Source organism: Lissotriton helveticus, chromosome 11, assembly GCF_964261635.1.
Source record: "Lissotriton helveticus chromosome 11, aLisHel1.1, whole genome shotgun sequence".
Taxonomy (NCBI): Eukaryota; Metazoa; Chordata; class Amphibia; order Caudata; family Salamandridae; genus Lissotriton; species Lissotriton helveticus.
Genome location: NC_136072.1, coordinates 307,422,051 through 307,445,943, shown reverse-complemented (window position 1 = coordinate 307,445,943; position 23,893 = coordinate 307,422,051). Strand labels below are relative to the sequence as shown.

The window sequence follows — 23,893 nt, the reverse complement described above, 5'->3', positions numbered from 1 at the left end:
ATCTCAATTAAATCTAACTGCGTTCTGGGAAAAGGACCTCCCTCCCGTCCTATGGTTCCCAGACTTACAACAGTTTTTCGTCCTGGATTCAATTGCTGACATATTAAACACCTTTGACATAAGCTTTCAGCTATTATGCGAAACTTAGGATTGTACCATCTGTCTGAAAAGTCTAATCATTGCATCCCTACCAATGTGTGCCTGACCATGGTACATTCGGGCCATGTTAGAGATCATGCTATCAGGCATGACTGGTCTTTCATCTTTGTATACCCAAATTTCATCTTCCTCCCTTTGTCTACAACCTGATTTTATCCAACTGTCTTTTTCCTCATCACTTGCCTCTTCTTACAATTGTCTCACTTCCTGCCAAGTCTCAATTATGTTAGTAAGCATTAGAGGACTTGAAACATGTTCTTTTTCTCTGCCCCTATTTATAGATGCGGAATTTTAGCACAGTACTAAGCTATGGCGTCTGCGAACCTATTACCTTCAGTGACATAGTCATCTCCATTTTTGTGAGCAGCACACTTTACAACTGCAATCCTTTTTGGCAGCTGTATCACCTCAAGCAACATTCTCACACACTCACCATTTCTAATAGGTGATCCTGCAGAAGTCATATATCCTCTTTGGGACCACAGTTGTCCATAATCATGAACAACTCCGAATCCATATTGACTGTCAGTCACTACGGTGATTTGGACATCTTTTCCCAATTTGCATGCTCGAATCAAAGCAATCAGCTCAGCCCCTTGGGCAGAACGTATTCCTTTCAAACAAGATGCTTCAATGACATCTGCCACTGTGCATACAGCATACGCAGCACTCAAAGCTCCTTCATCTGTTCTCAAACATGAAGCATCCACAAACAGCACATAATCTGACTCTTCCAAGGGTTCATCTTTAATGTCAGGTCTTGGCTATGTACAATACTCAAGCACATCCAAACCTTTATGATCAATGTCATTTTTTACTTCCACATCCAAGGTACTGTAAAGAGCGCATTACATAAATCAATGACTGTGTACCATTCAGCATCATGTGGAATTTGATATAATATCACAGCCGGATTTGGTACAATTGGACAACATGGGACAACAATTTTATTCACCTTTCTTAAATCCTGCACTATCCTAAAAGTTCCGTTTGGCTTTTTAAGTCCCATTATGGGTGAATTACATGGACTACTCATTATTTCTTTCAGGATTCCTTGTTCAATTATTTTCTTAATTACTGGAGTTATTCCTTCAATTATTTATGGCGTTAATTTATACTGTGGAGTATTTGGATAAATAGCTCCTTCTTTTACAGTAATTTGTACAGGACTCACTCCTTACATTAGACCTATCCCTTCCCTGTAAAATCCCACACTTCATCTTTAACTGTTTCTTCTAATTCAATTGGAATTTTCTTTGTCAAACACAGGAAACGTTTCACTCTTTTCTGACTCTATTATTGACATTGTCATTTTATACAGAATATCATCATCTGCTGGAAAGCAATGCCATCTGGTGAACAGTAAATAGCACAGTTCATCTTGCAAAGTATGTCACTTCCAAGCAAATTTACAGGGCTGCTGTCACATACTATAAAGCGATGCATTTCTTTAAAAGAACCAATTTCCACCTCCACGGAATGTGTTAGAGGGGTTTAAATCTGCCTGTTCATCACACCTACAACTTGGATATACTCTCCCGAGAGAGGAAGGTTTTGAATTTCTACTGATCTAAGGGTAGAACGGGTAGCACCTGTGTCCACTAGGAAAGTAATATTTACACCATTCACCTTTACATTCACAAAAGTAACAGACTGATCTACCTCCCGAGTTGCGCCAAGCACGCCTCCACTTCCTCTCCTAGGCACTGTCAATAACTCTCATCGGACTCATTTCCATCCGATCTCAACCATAACTGCTGAACAGCAGCTGCATGCGACAATCATTTTACCTGCTCTCCTCCATAGAATCCTGTCTCTGCATTGTATTTCTGAAGATTACCACTCTGTGGGAAAGGTGGTAATGGCACCTAACTCTGTTGAGTAACTACCCATTGCTCTGGCGGTTATTGTTGATTTACCTCATTCGCACCTGTGGATTCAATGATTTATTTTCAGGGGTAACCTTTGGAGGTAACTTACACTCATTCTTCCAATGCCCTATCTTGCCGCAATTATGACATGGCCATTTCTTTTTAGCCTCATCTATATTCATTTGTCCTTTCCCTTTATTTATATTACCTTTCATTTTCGCTTGACCCATTTCATTACCCTGATTAATCAATTGTGCTTCTTGTTGTTCTGCAACTTTAACTTGTGTCCACATAGCCTTTTCTTCAAGCTTTCGCTACTTAGCTTCGATATCATCACAACAATACTTTGCATACCTCAAAATTTCATCCACTGAACTGGATTGCCAACACATCATGTGATGTCTTATCATATCCCCTATTTCAGGTCTCAAACTAAACAAACCAATATACAATGTGACTCATATCTTTCTCACTCAAATGTCATATCCACTATATTGTTTAAAAACAAGAAGCAATCTTTCATAATAAGCATGTACAGATTCATTAGGCTCTTGTGTAGTCTTATCAATTTTTAGCCAATCCGTTTCTTTTGGTGGAATTTTATTTTTCAAAAAGGTTATGACTTGGTCATATTTTCTCATTCATTCTGGACCTGGAGCACCTATTTTTGTATCTCTTGGATATTCTTCTTTTGGCCAATCAACTGTAATTTTACATTCTGTCCACAAATCTGCAGGCACAACTATGTCGAACAATCCCTCTAAGCCTTCCCACAACACCATTGAAACCTTTACAAACCTATCTAATTGCCTATACCATTCTACGGGTTTTTCTTGTAATCTTATAAATGATAATATATCCTGGCTAGTCCATGGTACATGAACATAACCTCATCCTGGTGTTTCTCTCATAGGATATTCTGTTATAACTGGTTCTTTTTCTTTAAAAGGGAAAGCTAAAGAAATGTTATCATTGGCCTCTTCCTTTTTCTTTATCCACCTCTTTCTCCATCGGTCTACATCTCCCAATTTTCTCAGTAATACAATTAATTCTTTTATTTGGGTCAGTCTTCCTGCTGTATTCAAATTATCTACATCCTTTTCAGTGAAATCTACTCTGTAAGGTTTCTGTAACAATTTTACTTTCGCGAATTCTATCCCTAATTCATTTGCTGTTTTTTCTAGTTTATCATGTAGATTCTTAGCTCTCCAAGTTATACTTTTACACATAAACATCAGTTCGTCATCTTGATATGTTTTTAGTCTTTTTACTCTTTCAGTTCCTATGGTTCCAATAATCAGTTCTTCCATGTCTATTTTTAATCTAACCACGTCTAAAAGTTTAGGTTCTGAATCTTTCCTGTGTAATGTTTTAACTCAATCATTTAATTCTTCTGCTGTTGGTCCTCCTGGAGTTTTAGTCAAATCTATTTTATCTACACTTTTCTCTGGAGTCTCAGTCGCTGATTCTGCTCCCATAGGAATTCTATATAGGCAGGCAGGCCAATTATATCAGGCATAGGGGGACCAACTGAGAGATTTTCAGAATTTGTGGGTATATTTCTAAAACCTTTGGTTTTAAATCTTCCATCGTATATCAGAGATACGAAACACATACTAGGGACCATGGCAGATTTACCATGGGAAGACAATATGCTATTGGTCACACTAGACGTGCATAAAAAGAGAAACAGGACTCACTGCAATCAAGAGAATGATGAATAAGAGACCAGCTAGTGCATGGTCACACACAGAGATGATCCTAGAAATGGTAGAAACCATTTTGGACAACAATGTATTCCTATATAAAGACCAATGGTACAGGCAAAAACAAGGGGTGGCCATGGGCTCCAGATTCTCGCCCTCATATGCTAACCTAGTAATGGGGAGGTTTGAGGAAACGAGAATCTGGGGTGCACCGGCATCTGAATGGAACAATGATATACTATTTTGGGGCAGATACATTGATGACTGTATCATGATATGGACAGGTACATCAGAGAAACTACATCAATTTCACAAGTATCTAAACCATAACGACCAAAACATAAAATTCACAATGGAGTATAGCAACAAGAAACTCGCATTCCTAGATGTAGAATTCTACATAGAGAATGAAACAATTCAAAGTAGACTATATAGGAAAAGTACCGCGTGCAATTCCCTATTACATGCTACCAGTGCACACCCGGAACATCAAAAAAGAGCAATCCCTTATGGAGAACTAATCAGGACACGCCGCAATTGCAGCAATGATACTGAATTTGAAACTCATAAGAGATGGGTGATAAAAAGATTTGAAAATAGAGGGTACAAAAGAAACCAACTACTGAAAGCAGCTGGAAGAATTGACAGAGTAGTCAGAGCTGACACACTAAGGGACAAACAACAGAGTCAAAAAGGAAATGACGAAAAGATCAGACTCATAACAGGTTACAATAACTGGGCGACAATCTTAAGAAGGAGTCTAAACAGACACTGGCACCTACTGAGGACAGACACTACGCTTAAAAAATACATAACAGAACGACCAACAATAACCTTTAGGAGAGGAAGAACTCTGAAAAATATACTGAGCCCGAGTTACCCCCAAACGACCAAAAAGAACACATGGTTAACAGAACCAGGGTTCTATAGTTGTGGAGGATGTGCAGCCTGCAAGTGGGCATATAAAAAGCGGAAAGAATTTGAAGGAACTGACGACAACAAAATATATCGCATCCTAAGCACCATAAACTGTCTAAGTAAATATGTAGTTTATGCCTTAGACTGCAAATGCGGTAAAAGATACGTAGGGAGTACTAAGAGACCACTGAGAGACAGGATAAATGAACACATTAGGGTAGTAAAACAAGGCGACATGCGATACCCTGTTGCAGCACACATGTCTATATGCCCAGCACAAACTACTAACCACTCCTTCAAATACTTTGGATTTGAACACACACCCAGTCATCCAAGGGGTGGTAACAGGGAATTGACATTACGCAGAAGGGAAGCGACCTGGATCATGACTCTTAAAACTGTAGAACACGGTCTTAATATTGACTCTGAATATCATTACTTTCTAGGGACATGACTGACAATACCATAACCAAACAGGGACAGGTTCACCAATGACTAATACTGTGCAGTTATCCGAATACTTGTTATGATAATGTGAACTTTATTTTCAGAAAAGGAGATGCCTGTATTACTGGAGTGAAAAAGTTAATGACCACCTGCTGATATTACAATGTATGTACATAGGTTACAAATATGTAAGGACTGTTTACAGAATCATTATATACCTGTACTACTATTACTATTATTGCGACAACAATAAGACCACTTAATGGCAAGAAACATGTACTGTACCCATTTTGGATGGAGAAATCGAACCACACTACCATAGTATCTAAGACCCACGTTAGGAGCACTATATATTAAAAACGAGATGATACTACACCAAAAAGATATTCATCGACAAATAGACTCACAACTATCAACATCACCGTAAATACAAAAATGGTTTTCTGATTAAATATTAGCAGTGCACAATATAGAGCACATATGAGCACCCCCCTAAACAATATGGGACACGCAACTTTAATGTTCGTAATAATTAAACAATTAAAAATAAAAAAGTAACAATGACAATGAATCTTAAACCAAGATCCATTAACGCAACATAGTGGCAACCTAAATGAAATATATATTATAGGGCTAGTCTAACTCTGTCCATATAGAAGAGAATACTCCCGGAAAATAGGTACCCCGAGCACTTTTTATATACTATGCATGCCACTATGGTTCAATTTAACTACCAGACCAAGACCTCACCAAAAATAGTCTCACTATGCACAGATACTACAGGACAGCATGACACAATGAATCACTGGTGTCTCCTTATCTCAATGGGTCCATTTAACTTCTGATATTTTGGAAGCAAATCATGTATACTTGATGGTTAAAATTGAGCTTAACTTTCTTTTAAGATGACACCCACAAATGTATGCGTGCACAACAAGCAAAACCTAACCATCACCTACTTACTTACTGTACAGTGATATATAGAAACAACATGCTTAGACTAAATCCTGAATGTTATAAACGTTACTTTCTTCATTTAACAGCCTTGAAAAAGTCGAGGGTTACATTCCCTACTGACGAAACACGTGTTGGCTGTAACATCTTCTGAAATAAAGCAACACCTACGGAACACCCTGAATAACGAGGATCTCAATTCTTAATGATTGCATGATCAATGTATGGTTGAAATACACATGTACAAACCATTGTAAAATACTAAAACAAGTGCTAAGGAGCGTTCAAATGTTTAATGGCCCTTGCCCATGTTAGAAGAGGAAGTGTGGTTCTCTTCTCCTTATAGCACCGTTACTAATAGTGAGCTAGAAATTAGAAAGGTGTACAGTCCCTTGAGGCGCCATATCCTAGTATAATACCACCAATCCAGTCCAAACAATTCTATATATTAGACTTTGATTCATAGTTAAATCTGGTGGTGTCGTTCTAATTGTACTCTTTGTTTCATTCAAGTCAGGATAAATCTTTTGTCTTACCTTTTGCAAACTTGAATTTAAAGTAATGGTTAATGACGGCTCATTTATTCTCTGATTTTCAAACACTCCTATTACAGGACCTATAGTTACTGGTACAGTTACAGCGTCTACATTTCTCGTTAATTCTTGGATTTTCTCGTCTAATTCTTTTGTTGATCTCATTAAATCAGAAGTACTAGGTTTTTCAATTTGTATTTACTCTTGTTTTTCAGGGGTACTTTTTACTTCAGAATATCGTTTTGGGGTTACTGTTAACCCAATCTCCATTGGCGATGCATTCGGTGTCACCACTGCAGAAGTTGATTGATATGGAGGGGTCTTCAATTTAGAATATCCTCCAGCACCTCGTCTTCCATGTCACTAATTCCGCAACCACCTTTTTCTGGTATATGATTTTTCTTTTTCTCTATATATTTTCTCCCTATAGTCTCATCAATTGTTCGCATTGGATACATTCCATTCCACATATCAGCACATCTCAATACTTTCATCCTACTCTCATGTGTAGTTCCCCATAATCCTTTTGGACTACATCGATTTTCTTTTGCATCCTGTAGAACATGTAGTACCTAATTTCCTATAAGGCACACATACATAAAGGAACCAGTCTTCAAAGCAAAATGACACAACATTTTTTTACAAAAACATACAAATGGGCTTATGAACCAACATATCCACAGCTGGGCCATAGCTGAGTATTTCTGACTTTAAAGTTTTTCAGTATGCTGTTTTTCTGTCCTCTGCAGGTATGTTATCGGGCTCCTTGTTAGCTAGAGAAAGGTGTATTGTTATGTATTAGACTGGTTGTGAGGCCTGGGAAGAGAAAGCTGGCAGCAGACGTGAAGAGATGACAATGAAAGGTGCCTCCTGTTCTCGGCATACTATAAAGATGCAACAATCAAGGACAAGTAGATGTGTACCTAATTGTGTGGGAATGAGAATTTGTTGAGTCTACTGGGTCCCGGCAAATGCTGCCAGGGCATTTGTCTGGATTGGGACGCTTGGTGCAAGATATGGCTCTTCTGGACCCTTCGATTGTGCTTTTAATTAGTGAACCATAGTTAGTTAGGATCAGGCCTTAACCTGACTTAGAGGAGAGTAGATCTTTCTGTTGGGATCTTCCCATCAGTGGAAATCTTTATGCTAGAAACTCTTTTGCTTCCTGTGAACACTTCTGTGGGTGATCTTTGATTCAGTGAGAGGTTACACGAAAGGGGCCTGGGAACATCTCTGCAAGGAGAAGGGGCTGCTAAGAGAACCATAAAGAGTAGGGTTGGGGGCCATGGGCTAACCCTTTAATGTAATTTCTATGTAATGGCCGCGCACTACTGGTGTTATTCAAAATAGTTCGTGCTCCTCAGGACTACTCCCTGCACTGGAGTAATAAGTATAATAAGATAGGTTGCACCAACATATACGTGTTGGTGTCTCCCGGGGCACAGAAAGATGCTAGAATTCTGCCCAAAAAGTTCTTCCAAAGTAAACTTTATTTTGTACGTCTTAGAAGTATTTCTTTCATACTCAATTCATCACAATTAGTGAGACTTGGAATTTTGAAGCAACCTATCTTACTAACCCTTTAATGCACATATCACTCTGGGGACATCCAGTTGTGAACTCTAGTCACTCCCATGGCCTGTGTTCCATGGCTATCAGCTTTGGAGACACTCCTGCTGTGACAGACTGCTTTTCAAGAGGAAGAGGACGCATCGGAGGGGTAGTTCACAAGAAGCAGAACCCCAGCATAAAAATTCAAACACTGAGACCCTAAATCACATTTGGGTTCTATTAGGATGGCGGTCTGAAAACCACCCCGACCGCCATGGTAGTGGAAATCAACCGCCCACCAGTACTACGGAAAAACCGGTGGAACAATTAGGATCAACCACCCATAAAATCCAATGTCACGTAACGAGGCAACGAAAAACCACCCGTAGTGGGCAGAGAAGGCCAAAATCCTTCCGCGGCAATCGGATTCACGGCGGAAATCACCAAACTGCCACCAGGACAGCAGAGAGACCGCACCGAAAATTAGGATATCCCCGATGGGACCGTGGTACGTTCCGCTGTCTCGGACCGCCGCGATGGCAAACAATGAAGAATGGGAGAGCCAGCGGAAGAGCTGTAGCATAGCCACCGCTGCGGACACTCCGTGACAAAGATGGAGGTCGACAATAAAAACTCACAAGAAGGCCACAAAGTGCACACAGCAAACTAGCCCTGCCCTCAAAACACCTAACACACCCCAATGACACACCCACTGTCACATCCCATGCAGGAAGTAGCAGGCATTAGGCAGCATGAACGGAGAATGATTGTTTTGCACTACATCTCCCAGATATCCTGAGGAGTAGGCGTTTCCCTTTTCCTATCTTCTGTCTCTATCCTACTTAATCCCCTCCCTGTCAGACATCAGGTGCTTGTCACCTTACATCGGAGTTCCTGTTTCTCAGATCCCCGTTCCTTCAGTAACGAAGCCGCCAGCTAGGATAGCTTTACCGTTGGTCTGCCGATAGTAAAGAACTATCTGTCTCTTGGAATCCTGTTGTTTCCTGCAAGCGCATTGACGAGCTACATTGCACGAGAGCCGCTCTGATCAAACGCTTCCCGGAAAGAAAAACACGGAGCACGGTGTTTATATTTCTGGAGCCCGAGGATCCGTCACATCAGCGCAGAGCCACGCTGAAGGCATTTCCTTTTTTGTTTATTACTTCTTAACTTACTCGAAAGCGCTTGGAGGCGCTTTTGCATACAAATACTTTTTCTCTTGTTTATAGCGCGATCGCTACACTGCTCTCATTGAATTAGGAGCTGATTGAGAAGCCCCCTATTGTTCTGCGCATGATGGCGCTGTAGTGAATTACTGTACTTGAAACGCCCGGAGTGCGTTCTATAACACTGAGGCTTGTGTTGGGGGATAAATCAAAGGAAAACAACTGAGTTTTGTTTGTCTTCGAAAACAGAGCTGTTGAGAGGCTCGGATTGCTTTTTGGTTCACACAGACAAGGACCAAAATAACCAGAAGGCCATCTGGTTTCAGATAAGTCCTAGGATATTGTTATTACTGCAAAACCAACATTCTCAGTCATTCTGAGCATACTATCATTGGCTTAAGTGATGGAGAGCTTGCTTATTTTCTTTCTTTCCTTTATTTTTACATTTTGTGCCTTTTTATGAGGAATACTTGCGGCAGCTTAATTTGTAAGTGTAGAAACTCACATATAAATATATATTGATATTACTAGACGGTGTGTGTATGCTTGTATGACGTATTATCTCTCTTCTACAGGATTCACAGGCTATCCAAGAGTGAGGTCCACACAAACTCCCCAACCAGCTCTCTGTTGATCATTCCAGCTGCTGCAACTTTATTGTTTCGTTTGTCCCTATTTTCCCCTTCCCTGGGTTATGGTACAGTCTGTTGAGTTTGCTGATACTCGCAGGTGGTTCCATGTATGGGGAAGGGGAGAATTAGCATCGTTCATCGCTCCCGCTGTATCCGGCTGATCATGTTAGTGGTAACCTATAACGAATCACGACACCCACATGGCAACTGCAAAAATACAAATCCCAGGACAACCCACACAACACACCTGACAGCAATACCCCATTTTGACACACCCACATATCTGAGTATAAATCCAGCCCCTTCCCTGACCACAATCCTTGCAATACTCCAGAAGTGAAGGGACATACACTACAGCTGAACGGAGAGACAAATCAACACTCCATCACTACTCACACAGCACCACCACCACTTCCACACCTGCACCGCCAACCCCTCTGCACATCACACACCATACACATCACCCCCACCCCCACCACTTACACCCCTGCACCTCTAACCCCTCTGCACATCACACACCATGGCACCACAGGAAATGCCCAAATTCACAGAGATTGAGTTGGCAGTCATAGTAGATGAGATAATCAGAGTAGAAACACAAGTGTTTGGTAGCATGGTCCAACAGACTCCATTAGCCACAAGAGCACAAATGTGGGCAAGGATAGTCCACAAGGTCAATGCAGTAGGGACCAACCCGCGCTCCCAGCAGGAAATCATGATGCGGTGGCATGACTTGAAGAGGGTTGTGAAAGAAAAGAGGAACAAGAACCGTGAGCTGGCTCAGAGGACTGGCGGTGGCCCTCCCATTCCACCAAGAACATTCACTGCATGGGAGGAGAAGTTGCTTGCCATACTGCATCGAGAGAGTCTCACAGGAATAGCCAGGGGAGTGCAGGCTGGTAAGTACAAACAAATGTAGACCACTACACTGCTATGTACTGTCCAGCACAACTGCAAGGCTACATCCCAGAGGCACAAGTATATTTAAATGCACCACAATATCCAACATATGTCCCATAGATGTAACATCCACTCCATCTGAATCACCCCAAAGGTAGTCAACACATACAGGGTTGTACGTGTCCAGGCAAACAGCACTACAACTCCCAACAGCCCCCCCTGTCCCACCACTGAGCAGGATGAGCAATCCCCCACCCAGAAGCATGTGCCAGCCATTGTATGGTTCCCACTCACCTAACAGATAGGTAGCAATCTTCCCTGGGAGGGCTGTTTGGGGCTGGGAGGCCTGCACACCAACTCCCACCATGCCTCCTTGTTTCCCAGCTTAGCAAGATGGAGCGCTCCCCAACCACCCAGAAGCATGTGTCAGCCATTGTAGTATAATAACCAAACTAACATGTAGGTAGCCATTATCACAAGGAGGGCTGTTGGGGGCTGCGGGCCTGCACTACAACTCCCACCAGGTACCCATGTCCCACCCCTGAGCATGATGGAGCTCAACCCCACCCAAAAGCAGATGGCAGCCATTGCATTGTTCGCCCTCATCTAACAGGTAGGTAGCCATCTTCCCTGGTTGTGCGGTTTGGGGGTGGGGTGCCTGCAATACTACTCCCAGCATTCTCACTTGTTCCCCAGCTGATCAAGATGGAGCACTCCCCAACCACCCAGAAGCATGTGGCAGCCATTGCATTGTTCACCCTCATCTAACAGGTAGGTAGCCGTCTTCCCAGGTTGTGCTGTTTGGGGTTAGGAGGCCTGCAATACTACTCCCAGCATGCTCCCTTGTTCCCCAGCCGAGCAAGATGGACCACTCCCCACCCACCCAGAAGCATGTGGCAGGCATTCCATTGCTCACCTTCAACTAACAGGTAGGTAGCCATTATCACAAGGAGGGCTGTTTGGGGCTGGGAGGTCTGCACTACAACTCCCACCAGGCACCAATGTTCCCCAGTTGAGCAAGGTGGAGCACTCCCCACCCACCCAGAAGCACGAGGCAGCCATTGCATTTCCCTCATCAAACTAACAGGTAGGTAGCCATCTTCCTAGGGTTGTGCTGCTTGGGGGTGGGAGGCCTGCAATACTATTCCCAGCATGCTCCCTTGTTCCCCAGCTGAGCAAGATGGAGCTCACCCCCACCCAAAAGCATGTGGCAGCCATTGCATTGTTCACCCCCATCTAACAGGTAGGTAGCCATCTTACCAGGTTGTGCTGTTTGGGGGTGGGAGGCCTGCAATACAACTCCCAGCATACTCCCTTGTTCCCCAGCTGAGCAAGATGGAGCACAACCAGACCCACCCACCCAGAAGCATGTGGCATCCATTGTAGTACAACAACCAAACTCACAGTTAGGTAGCCATCATCACAGGGAGGGTTTTTATTGGGTGTGAGGCCTGCACTACTACTACCACCATGCCCCCTTGCACTACAAATCATCCAGATGGAGCACTCCCTCCAATCCAGATGCATATGTCAGACATTGCACTGTCCACTTCAAACTAACAGGTAGGTAGACATATTATGCTCTCTTGTCCCACCCCTGAGCAGGATGGAAGCCTCCAGCACACACACTCAGATGTGTCACAAATCCCAAACAAATGTGAAAACAGAACAGGTAAGTAGCCAGTACATGCACCCAGCCATTCCTCTCAAAAAGCATGGTGCCATATGACAACACCAGCCCTCATCACACAAATATACACACAGATCCTATTGCCACTCACAGTGTGCAGACAGCTAAGCGAATGTAACTGTCACAGCAACCAAAGTGTCACACACCAATTCACATGTAGAAGAAAGTCTGTGCACAATCATGCACAGCACTGAATGCCATATGTAAGAGCTATGTGGCCAGAGCATCAAGGTCCATATGAAAGCAAAGAATGCATGGTTGGTGGTACAAATTTAGATTTGCACATGACATGACAAAGGTATGCATGCGATGACAATGGCCAGTTCAGGCTCAGTTGTAATGTCTTCCAAGCACAGTAATCAACATAGAGGCTACACATAAATTCTTTGTTGCGCTAGTCGCAACATGGCCACATGTCCCTGTAATCACACAATATGCATGTGGTGCATGGTATGTTTCAACACGTCACACCATGGACAAGTAATGCATGTTCCACAACATCATGTCAGGAGGCACAGTAGTGTGCATACAAATAATGTGATGATTAGTCAACTGTGTGGGGTACAAACAGTGAATAATACACATCTAACACAAAGCTTGCAGGGTGCACTACAATGACCATTTCCTCTCTGTCCCACAGGTGACCAAGAACTGACTGCAGAGGACAACACCAGTAACTGCAGAGCCAACTCCCCCATCCCCCCTTCCCTTGAGAACATGAACTCACTGATGTTGACTCCTGGGATTCAGAAGTCGAGGAGCTCGACGCCGGCCCATCAGGTGTGCCCGGACACAATAGGTCCCAGGACCACTTCGTCCCCTCACCACATTTGCAGCAACACCAACCTATCCGCAGACCCCCTGCTTTTACGGCCTGTGTATCCTCCACCACTACCACCAGCAGTGCTGCCTGCAACACTCTCCCTGTCCCAGAGGATGACCAGCCCACACCACCAACTGAGGAGTGCAGGGAGAGGATATGGGGGCCCACAGTGGTGAGGCAACAGGTCAATGGCAGCAGAGCAGGTGGGAGGGCAAGGGTCAGTCACAGACAACCAGACCTTGGGACCGAAGCCCTGGACAACATCAACGAGTCCTTGGGGCCTATAAACGGACCCAGGGACGAAAGGGCCGGTCAGAAGAAGATTCACACAAGCTCCTCCTACTGATGAGGTCCATGGACAGCCGCATGGGCCAAATTGTGGACTTCTTGGGCCAGCTAGTGGCGGTACTGAGGGAAATGCCTGCGCCACAGCCAACACCTCCACCTCCCTCTAGTGTGCCACAGGATGACAGTTCAACATCCTCCCCTGCGGCCACAGCGAGGGGTGAGTCCTCAGACCCCACTAGCCCCACAGTAGAGGTCCCCCTGCCAAGCGACGAAGGGGCTGTCCCAGGAAATCCCTGGGAGTATCCCGTGGCAAAGCACCTGCCAAGCGTCAGTCACCAAGCCAGCCATTAAGACAACCCTCTTCACTACTGCATTGACTTTTTGGACTGTCCTTACCCACACTGCCTTGTGAATGGCATCTGTCTGTTGGACTGGGTCACCACATCAATGTGGTGACTGACTACTCGATTCTCTCATTTACCATAACTGTCAACTCACTGCTTCACTAATCACCTTAATGTAAATGTTCACCTCCCCTCACATGTCACCATTGTAAATAAATACTCCTTACATACAATTTGTGTCCAGACTTGATTCCAGAAATGTAAAACCTGTGGGCACCTGAATAATACGTGCTTTAAATCAGCTTGCTCAGATGAACAAGACCAACAAGTGTCAGGAACATCGGCTTGTTTGATTTATTTCCTACAAAGTCTGATTACTTTATCCAGTTTATATAAGGTAGTATATGACTAAAGCTTAAGTTACCAAAAAATGTGATCGCAGAACAAGATGGTTCTGCTTTACAACTATCTTTTATTTGAGAAAGACAGCATGTTTGTTTTAAGGGTGTCTTTTACTACTGGGAAGTTCAATTATTCTATATTTTAATGCTGGTGAGGGACGGGAAAGCCAACCAATGGACAGGCCTTAATGTTCTTGGTAAGCCCACGATATGTCTTGTGACAGGCAGCACATGCATGCTCAGTAGGTTTGACCTGAAAGCGAGCATGACCACTACTTTACAACAACCAATCTGTTTTTTTACGTCGAGCCTGGGCTGCGCATGCGCTGCTCTGCGAGGCATGCTGTATTGGAGTATGGACTTGACGCCGGCCCATATTTTTAATTGGCTTGTGTCATTGTCCTTCGTAATTGCTGGCTTCTGATTAGTCAATAGGCTTGTTAGTCCCTCCTTAGTACCACGTTGTCTTCATTTGTAACCTCCCATCAAGACTGGACCTTTTACCATGTCCTTACTGCATAGCTTGTACTAGCCCTTAGCAAGAACTCGTTGCTTAATTAATGTAAAGACCACTGGTGGGACGTGAGCTTTAGCAATGGGGGCCACTTTTTGTTTGTGTTTGCTGCCTGCTATGCGTGCATTCTCTTACACAGTGGAGCCACACCCACCACTCGAGGGACCAGCATGCAGGTTTCTTAACTCATTTTTTAAATTTATTTTTACATTCAATCCGTCTATGGGTTTTGTGCACAGCTCGCCCAACTCGGTGTTGTTGTTTTTTAATTATGGCAGCTGCATGCCTTTCTCCCATCCATGATTTCACCCAAACCAAAGTGTTGGGGGCATTGCTTCCAGCAACATCGTAAAATAACCATGTGATTATTTTTTTTACGGTGTTGCAGGGAGCGATGCCGCCTACTCTATGCTTTTGGTAAAATCACCGAGGGCAGGAGCGGGCATTAGCAGTGGCAGAGCGAGTTGGAAGAAGGAGCCGCCAGGCAGGGACGACGCTTGGGCGCAGAGGTAGCGGCAGACCAGTGTCAGCCAGGCCAGCTCTGGGACCACAGTGCTTTGCCTGACTTCGGTCTCGCATTTGCGAGAGTTTAAGCTCATAGCATTGGACATGGAAATGCCTTTTTTAAAATGTTTTAAAAAACCAAAGTATTGGTGTTGCATTATTTAGCAATGCCAATAGCTCATACTTTAATAATGCGAGACGTATTGCATTGCAAATACTTGTTTAACTTAATTGTAGATGCAAATATTGACTCTAAATATCTTGCCAGTCTTCTGATCTGCAAACTCACAGAACTTCAGTATTTCCTATGTATGAGAGATAACCCTGAAAAACACAATGTTGTTCACACTCTTTCCCCTGTGTAAGAATGGATTTTATTTCTCCCTCACAAATGACAGATTGTTAAGCAATGAAAGAAACGTGGGGCCAGGCTCTGCTGTAATCAGTGGGTATCACTATGTGCAAACGTAAGAGGTGGGAAATGTACTGATAGGAGTCTTTTATAGATAGCCATTCATGGCCCACGACTAAAGATCCACAGCAGAGGGCATAGCTGCAATTGTTAATCAAACATGCTCGCAAGAAGACAGAACAACAGCAGCCCTAGGGAAATATTAGTTCATGAAACTGAGATGGGAGACAAAGACAGATAAGGCAATGTCTATGTTTTCTGTGTTGCTTTGTGATGTTTTTCCTATTATGAAATCGTAAATTTGTCATTTCCTAATTGCAATTTCCTAATAGCGAATGTGAATCGGTAGGAATAGCTTTTGGGGACGTGCAGTTTACATACATTCCCTAATTTGATCCCCAGATAGCGATTTCTATAGATTCCCTATTTGGGAATTTTGTACATACGGGCCTAAGTGCATAGTGTGAACCATAGAAACCAGTAAGAGCATTGACATGATCTTCCATATATCGGGAGGTTACAGTCTTAAGGTGATGAAGTGCATGGTACAAATCATAATCTGAATAAACGGAATGAATATACAAATGTATGTAATAAAAAGAAAACCTAACTTCAATGCCGAAACTACCAATACTTCATCCTTCAGGTAGCAGCATAATTCAAAAATACAACAGGGTGGATGGAGGTGCACATAGAAAACATAACAATTAATCCTCACATGGAGATTAATGGTAACTCATCATAATGTTAACAGCAATAACCCTTAAGATGACGAAAGTGCGAAAATATATATTATTAGCAGTAAAAACCCTTAAGCTAATGAACGTGCAATGGAGCAGTAAGTAAAATAGCCTTCAATATTGGTTCAGAGACAATTATACCATCACATAACTAGCAGCAATAGACCTTATACTGAAAACAGACATTAGAGCCAAGAAAGTGCCAGTGCGTATTCCTCTGTGGAAATGCAATAACTACATAGTCTTTCATTCCATAAATTGCAGCATAGATCCTGATAAGCACAATGTGCAAAAAGTGTAAATAGAAAACTTTATAATCGATCCTGATGCAGAGATTAGGAGCATCACATCAAACACTATAAAACCTAAAAAGGAACCCTCAATCTAGATTACTTTCAGGAGACTCAAATGAACTCCAAATAGCTATAAACTTTGTGACATTCCCAACTCATAGCGCATATGCTTCTTCAAAGGTTTTTTATCCTTTTTTAAGTTCAAGAGAAGTTTATTTAAGCAAATAAGATAAAAACATACAAAGTGTGGTAATAATGATTATATGATAAACATAAAGCTTAGCTATTGAAATTGGCAGTAAAGGAATCAATAAAGGATAACAAAATAATATTCAGAAATAACCGGTAAGTGATAAATACATATCAATTAAATACATAAGAAACAGTTGAGTAGAATAAAAAAGAAATAAACTCCCAAATAAAGATATGAACCTAATGGAAGTTATGGAGGTTTAGCAACTTCTTGATGTAAGGGGGTTTGAGACAAAGAACACCTAGCACTCGTATCAATAAATGATGTAACTGAATCCCATAGTTCTTTACGCTTTGGAGCGAGACTCATCGGGTATACAAATGTTGTATCTAACCTGTGATTGTAGCAGACTGCATACCACCATGCCTGATAGGATAGTTTGGTAAAGTCCTTCCAATGCTTAGTTATTTGCTGAAAAGCTACTGCTAATAGCAGGTCAATTATTCTTATGTTAAAAGTACAATTATCCCAAATCGGGGAAACGCTACCTAAAAAAATATGAGAAATAGAAAAAGGGTGATTAGAGGAAAAGATAGTGTTGATTTGAGACCATACTTTGACCCAAAATGTGTGGACTGAGGTACATTTCAAAAACGTGTGGAACAAGTCCGCACATGGTGAGGAGCAAGTCCAACAATTATCTGAAATGTCAAAATGTCTTTTGCTAAGAATAAGTGGTGACAATAAAAGTCTATTATAAACAAAAAAGAGTGTCTGAGTGGTATTCGCAGCCTTGATGATCTGCGTAGTTTAAACCATAATTTATCCCATAACTCTATAGACCAGGAAACACCTAACGCGTCCTCCCAAGCATTTTCTGTATTAGTTTTGGCACGTGGTTTTGATGGAGCATGGAGAAGTGTGTAGATCCTGGAGGCTCTGGTACCATGAAATAATAAGGGTCGTAGTGTAGATATGTTAGAAGGTTCCAGATATGAAGGAGGAGGGGAATAAGTGTGAGTGTTATAAGCGAGTTGAAGTACATTTGTTAGCAAAGAATATTTAGAGCGAAAGGTAGAAGGAAAATGAAACGAGGCAGCAGCTAATGAATATGAAATAGTTTGACCTTGGTGAAACAATTGGTGTACCCAAATAAGGCCTCGTTGTCTCCAAGATTTCCAGAAAATCGGTTTATTATTTATTAAGATAGATTTATTATGCCAACGAGGTTGCTCGAGAAAAGAAGACATAAGAGGAGGGGGGAGAATCTTGGAGGTGTATTTGAGGATAGGAGTAGATATGGATTGTGGTTTGTGGGAAAAAGAAAGATATTCTTTGAAAGAAAAAGGAGAAATAAAAGATTGTTCTAGGATAGTCCAGAGAGGAGAAGGCATGGAGCGGTCAGATAACCATCTTGATGCTTGGTTTAAAAAAAAGAATTTATGATACAAGGGAAAGTTTGGAAAGTTCACCCCTCCCTCTGTTTTTGGGCGAGTCAATTTAAAGATAGACATGCACGATTTTTTGTGACCCCATAGGAAAACAGATAAGATGGAATTAATTTTCTTGTAGTATTTTAAAGGAATAGAAAGTGGGATATTAGAAACTGTATACAGAATTATGGTTGAAAGCATCATTTTAATTGTATCCAGTCTACCCCACCACGATAAATACAAGGGATGCCATTTCGAGGTTAGAGTGATAACTTTTTGTATACAATCTTCCATACAACGGGTAACTGTGCCCGAAAGGGAGGAAGTAAAGTGAAGACCTAAGTATTTAATAGAATTAGGATTCCATGTAAAAACCGAATCGGTGTAGTCAGCTTTATAGGTAAATTTAGTAAGGGGTGAGATTTCGCATTTATCTTTATTTAATTTGTAACCAGAGACTTGCGCAAAAGAATTAACCTCATCTAGGAAAGCAGGAAGGGATAGTTTGGGTTGAGATAAAAACATTAAAACATCATCAGCATATGTCACCATTTTGACAGTGGTCTGCTGAAAATTAAAGCCATGAATTGTACCATTTTGACGGATCCGCAATAAAAAAGGTTCTAGGGCTAGATTAAACAAAAAAGGAGATAGTGGACAGCCCTGTCTTACCCCTCTACCAAGGGAAAAATACGAAGAGATGCCCCCATTCACCGATACCGCTGCTCTTGGGTGAGAATATAAGAGAGAGATCGAGGTAGAAATTTTAGGACCAAAGCCAAACCATTTCAAAGTGTGGAAAAGATACGGCCATTCAAGCCTATCAAATGCTTTTTCTGCATCCAAAGCTATGGCTGCAAGAGAATGGGAGGAATGCGAAGTCTTGGAAAGAATATAAAAAAATAATCTAGTGTTATCGGTAAGCAATCTGCCTTTAACGAAGCCAGACTGTTCTTTTCCTAAAAGGTCAGGTAAGTGAGATTCCAAACGGAGGGCCAAAGCTTTTGAGAACATTTTTTAATCAATGTTAACCAAAGAAATGGGCAGATAATGTTTGGAAAAATTGCGCATCTTTACCTGGTTTAGGGATAATACAAATAAGAGCGTCTGAGAAGGAGCCAGAAGAAGTACCAGATTTCAGAAACGTAGATAAAAGAGTATGTAATTTGGGAATAAGTAAGTTTGAGAAATGAGAAAAAAATTCTACTATGAAGCCATCTGGGCTTGGAGCTTGTTCTTTTTTAAGAGTGTTCAGTGCAAGAAGGAGTTCTTTTTGTGTAAGATCTGTCTCCAGTGAGGAAAGATCAGGAGGGCTATCAGAAAGAGGCTGGATTTTAGACAAAAACTGGGAGATGGAATGATCCGAAGAAGAAGTTTCAGATGAATACAATGATTTGTAGAATTTAAGAAATTCAGCTAGAATCTCATCATCTTTATGTTTCAATAAACGGTCTTGGCCATAAATAGAATCTATGTTAATTTTGTTTTGTTTCACCTTTAAGTAATTAGCCAATAATTTTCCAGCTTTGTTCTGGCCACCATAGAATTTGTATAAGAAACACAGGAGTAAAACCCATAAACCACGTTGGGATGGGTGTGGAGTATAAAGAACAACAATTCCCAACAGGTATCAGTTAGAGGCAGCTAAATGATATATGCAGTTAGCATTACATGAACAAGAAACAAGGAGGCTCATATAGTTTAAAAGCTTGTTATTCACCAATTCAAAGGAGGGTGTTTCACATGGAAATACAGTTAAACAGCACTGTACAGAGAGAATCATGTGACAACCCGAAGGCACTTGGTGAGTGGTAATATTTACAATTGGTGAAAGGTGAAGATGCAAGTGCTGAACGTGAACAGCGTGAGCGGCGCAAAGTGACAAAGAAATTATACAGTGATGGCTCCGCAGGATTAAGTTATAGTCACTTAAATCATGGAACAAAACAATTTTACAGGAGCCAAAAACGTTAAATGCGCCATAAAATTGCGTTATGATGTCGACGGCGTTTCGATCCCCTTGAGTTGAATGATGCAATTGTTTGGCGTGGCCAAGGCCAGTTACAGCGTGGCATCGCCTGAGTAAATCAAGGAGGCCGGCGGCGATGAGGGCTCAGGCAGTACGGGCGGCTGGCGCTGAATCGAACCAGCTGTAACTGCCCTTGGCCACGCCAAACAATTGCAGACGCCGCATTCGCTGCTACCGCCAGGGAATCCAGAGACCACGTTATCATTGCGTGTACAACACTGCTCGTATTTCGACAACCCTGTCCTGATGACGATCCCGACTCAAGGGGATCGAAACGCCGTCGACATCACAGCGCAATTTTATGGCGCATTTAACGTTTTTGGCTCCTGTAAAATTGTTTGTTCCATGATTTAAGTGACTATAACTTAATCCTGCGGAGCCATCACTGTATAATTTCTTTGTCACTTTGCGCCGCTCACACTGTTCACGTTCAGCACTTGCATCTTCACCTTTCACCAATTGTAAATATCACCACTCACCAAGTGCCTTCGGGTTGTCACATGATTCTCTCTGTACAGTGCTGTTTAACTGTATTTCCATGTGAAACACCCTCCTTTGAATTGGTGAATAACAAGCTTTTAAACCATATGAGCCTCCTTGTTTCTTGTTCATGTAATGCTAACTGCATATATCATTTAACTGCCTCTAACTGACACCATAGAATTTAGCACTGGATCTTAATAAGAAATTTGAGACGTTGTTTGTGGTGTTTTCATTGAATTGAAATTTAGCATCTATTAGTTCAGTTAAAGAATCCTTTGATTTAGAAGTGTAATAAGAGTGTTCTAGTTGTTTAATTTTAGACAATAGGTCATTAGTTATTTGTTGTGCTTTTTTTCGTTTTCGAGAAACGAATCTAAGGATGAAATCTCTAGCAGATGCTTTAAATGCATCCCAGACCACAGGAAAGGAAATATCATTAGATTGATTCAACAGGAAGTACTCATGAAAAAAAGAAGTGAAGGAAGGGACAAAGTCTGAGTCAAGAAGGAGGGAATTATTAAAACGCCATTTCCGAGTGAGGGAGGGTTTTTGTAATATGTCCAAATGTATGGTAACCGGGGCATGATCTGATATCAGAATAGAGCCAATATCCGCTGCAGTGAGGGATTGGGAAAGGTGATGTGAAATGAAAAAATAGTCTAGTCGTGATTGGGTTTGATGAGGGGGTCAGTAAAAGGAATATTCCCGTAAAATAGGATTGCAGAGTCTCCATGCATCAATGAGTTTATATTGAGCGACAAGTTGTGTAAAAGATTTGTGCGATTTGTGAGGAAAATATGCCATAGAAGAATGTCTATCCAAAATAGGGTCAAACACTTCATTACAGTCACCTGCTAGGATAAAGTTATCGTCATAATGCTGTGTGATGTGTGGGGCTAAGGAGGGCCAGAAGGAGGCGTCATCAATTGTAGGGGCATATATATTCAAAAGTGAAATGGGAACAGTATCTACCACAAATTTAACCAAAACCCACCTTCCTAATTGATCCATGCAATTCGTTAATATTTTGACAGAAAGGGATTTCCGAAATAAAATAAGGACACCATTATGTTTGCCATCACCTGGGGAGAAGAAAACCTCACCCACCCAACCCCTTTTTAGCTTAGCAGATTCTACAGTTGACAAGTGAGATTCCTGTAAACAAGCAATATCTGCGTTGAGTTTAGCTAAGTGCGTTAAAACTCTTTGTCTCTTAATAGGTGAATGCAAACCTCTAACATTCCAAGATACAATTTTTAAAGGCATATGAAAAAGTCATAGAAATACATCAAAAGCCAATCAAAGTATATCCATAAAGAGCAATAACTTAATTTTACAACCAGCCAGCTGTATGAAATTAGAGAGAGCTGAAATTGAGAAAAAGAGAATAAGAGAAAAAGGAGAGAAGAAAAATAGGAAAACAGCAAGGAAAGAGTATAAAGATCAGATAAAACTCGAAACGAAGCTGAATTGGAAAGAGGGTTAAGGAGGAGATATGAATAAAGAAGAAATAAAAGAAGGAAGAAGATGACAAAAAACAGGAAGATAAAGTGGAGAGTAATTAACTTACATAACATCCGAAACCTACAAGGGGTAGGAGGGTGGAGGCCACATGGAACAATGACACGTCCAAAGCTCAAAGGGGAGGACGGAAGGGGAGGGCGGACCCAACGGACTTCAAAAACATAAGGGAGGAACGAGACGTGCAGGAAGGAGATCTGTGTGAATAAAAAAGATTGTGAGATTCAACAGAATAGGTAAGTGACAAAATAGATTATCTATGCAATACAGTATGTAACAAATGGACATCAGTCAAGAACAGTAACTACAACATTTTTTAACTGAACACCTTCAATAAAGGGAGATTACTTAGAGCTTGATGCAGAAGCGGTATCCATTTTGTCGACATTGTGAGAGTAAAGAAAACTGTTTAGCTTCAGCGGGCCATTGTAGGTGATGGTCTTATTGTTGAAAGTCACTTTAAAAAGGCAGGGATGAAAAAACCCAAAGCGTGCTCCCATAGAGCGTAATTGTGGTCGAAAGGACAACAATTCCTTGCGCCGATCTGCTGTTGATTCAGCATAATCCTGTGAAAAATAAAGACGGTTCCCTGACCAAGTAACACGATTCATAGCTCTTGCCGCATATAGAACTACGAGTAAGTCAGTATATTCAAGGAAATACAGGATAACACCTCTTGGTCTCTTTGTTGCTGAGATAGACGTCATGCCAGGGAGTGAGCCCAAACGATGTGCTCTCTGTATGTTAAGATTAGTACCTTCTGGTAGTTGAAGAATTTTTGTCAGAAAGGATTTGAAATAAGCAATAGGGTCAGATCCTTCTGATCCTTCTACAAGGCCATAAATGCGTAAATTATTCCTTCTGCTTCTGTTCTCTAAATTTTCAATCTGCTTGTGTAGGGCTGAGATTTGTGTGCATAACGGCCAACTTTAGATACAGAAGTCCCAAGTGAAGTAACATTTTGTTCCAGCACAGTGACCCGTTCATCAACAGTGGACCATTTGTCTGAAAGCATTTGGAGGGTAGATTTGGTCTCCTCAATGAAAGGACGCAAGGCCCTTATTTCATCTAGCAAAATGTCCATCGTGGTTGAAGAGGACTGTTTAGGAGGAGAGGGAGGGTCTTTCTTTAGTCTTTTAATGGAGCCTTTTTTAGTATCAGATGTTGATGGAATGGAAGATGTTTTTTTTTTATAAATCTTTTTATTATTTTTAAGACAGAAACAAAAGGAAAAGACATATCTGGTGCCATATAAACATATATGTTAATAGAGTGAACAGGGACAGTAGCAGGATAGACGTGAAGCAACAGAGAAATCTCCAGGAGGCCCGCACTAATGAATTCGAGACATGACTTGCAAAATTATAGTCGATAAACAGTTTAAATGC

At 41.6% G+C, this 23,893-nt stretch overlaps 1 long non-coding RNA gene across 1 annotated transcript in view; it reads right to left on the bottom strand.

Annotated features, from left to right (window-relative positions):
* Window positions 1-22,702, bottom strand: part of LOC144792008 (uncharacterized) — a 32,692-nt gene extending 9,990 nt beyond the window's left edge. The window contains exon 1 of the long non-coding RNA XR_013602500.1: window positions 22,555-22,702. This is a non-coding gene — a long non-coding RNA (uncharacterized LOC144792008). The remainder of the gene's footprint in view (window positions 1-22,554) is intronic.
* Between the last annotated feature and the right edge of the window lie 1,191 nt (window positions 22,703-23,893).